This window comes from Schistocerca cancellata, chromosome 9 (genome assembly GCF_023864275.1).
Source record: "Schistocerca cancellata isolate TAMUIC-IGC-003103 chromosome 9, iqSchCanc2.1, whole genome shotgun sequence".
Lineage (NCBI taxonomy): Eukaryota > Metazoa > Arthropoda > Insecta > Orthoptera > Acrididae > Schistocerca > Schistocerca cancellata.
In genome coordinates, this window is record NC_064634.1 from 95,706,380 (window position 1) to 95,708,267 (window position 1,888).

The following is a 1,888-nucleotide window of genomic DNA, read 5'->3' on the forward strand; positions in this document are numbered from 1 at the left end:
ATACTGTTTGCTGCAATTTGTACCGTCATTCGTGTGTTTCTGCACCCTTTTAGGCTGAAACCCTTTTTGCACTTTCCTGAGACACTCAAACATAAAAAATCGAATATCCATTCCACACAGCCCTCCCCCCCCCCCCCCGCCCCCTCCAGCCCCTTGCCCGTGTAGCCGCCTCCTGTGTGTTGTGAACCATGACCTGTTAAGTGGAACTCGAAACCTCACCACCGTATCGCACAAGTCGAGGAATCTGCAGCCTACACGGTCGCAGAAATGTCAGAATCTCTGATTCAGAACCTCCAATCGTCTCTGTACCAGAAGTCCGCAATTGGTCCTGTCGACACTTCACAGATGGTGAGCATGCGTCGCTTTAACGTTGCAATCAAGACTGGCAGTCCTTACCAATTTAGATAGCCGTCCGAAACCAGGTAGAATGTGCTCCGATCCAAATCGACACACATCGTTAGTAGCGAGATGAGTCACCACTTGCAGTCGGCTGCATCCTTAGCTCTTCAAAGCAACCAGAAGCACCCATTCCACATTGGGAATGACTCCTCCCATTATGCACACAGAGTGCACACTGGATTTCTTCCCGCCTTTGCCTTGCCAGGGGCTTGCCACGCAGCTCCCAACAACATGCAGTCCCACACTCTACGAAAGCCCAGATGTAGCAGGCCAAGAGGCTCCCTCTGAAACAGGATAAGTAACTGGATGTGGCTCGGGATCTTCATATCCACAGATAACGCCCGAAACATGTTTGCCAGGCGATGCTTGTCACACTTTGAAACGACGCCCACTCGAACACTGAGCGCACCATTAATACGTGCGGTAACGGTGATGGTCACAATAGTGGACAGATTGGAAGATACGTGGGACTTAATGGATTCAGCTTGAATCCAGTCGTCCGATCCCCTACAGCAATGCCCATTGACAGCTGTTGAATTTCTCTAATAATTTGGGGGTTACTAACGTCATACAGTCCTACATAGCTCGGCTGATGATATTCCAGTGCGACAATCTTCTTATCGCTTATCGCCACCCAAAATAAAAATCTTGAGACAAAGACTGGTGAATGTGTTGAAGGAGGGGGTGATTAGGCCGTCTAAATCTCCCTACGTATCACCGATTTTTATCGTTCCTAAGGCTCAGGGCCAAGACTGCAGGCGGGTGGTGATAATAGACTCCTTAATAAAAGCGTTATCTTACCATCTATCCCCTTGCCGGATCTTCACAACTGCTTTACCTCGTTTTCGGGGCTAAATGGTTCACGGTGGTTGATCTCAACCAAGCTTATCATCATATTCCTGTTACCGAGGAGTCTGAGCATGTCACTGCATTCTGCACGGATTGAAATCTTTATGAGTTCAACCAGCTGCCGTTCGGCTTATCCACTGGGCCGGCTGTTTTGTCTCGTTTGTTAGATCGTATCATGGGGTACTTGAAGTTTTCTTGAGTATTTAATTACCTTGATGATGTCATTTATAGTTAGTCGTTCGAGGACCATATTTCCCATTTCTTGGGAGGTACTCTCCAAGTTCCGGGATGCGGGTTTGATCGGTAAGCTGTCCAAGATTACACTTGTTGGGAAGCAGATGTCCTTTCTAGACCATTTAATTTACGGGGACGTCATTAGGACTGACCAGGAACGAACGAAGGTGTTGAAGAAATTTCCTCAGCCTCGAAATAGGAAGGAGGCAGCCAGATTTATTGGGATGGCGAATTATATTCGCCGCTTTGTGCCCGATTTTGCCCAGATGTCCGCTCCCCTGAACAAACTACTTAGGAAGGGGAAGAAATTTGTCTGGGATGAGATCCAACAGGCGGCTTTTGAAGCTATCAAGACCACTGTCACCAACCAGCTGGTCTTAGCCGTCCCGGATTCCGGCAAAAGATT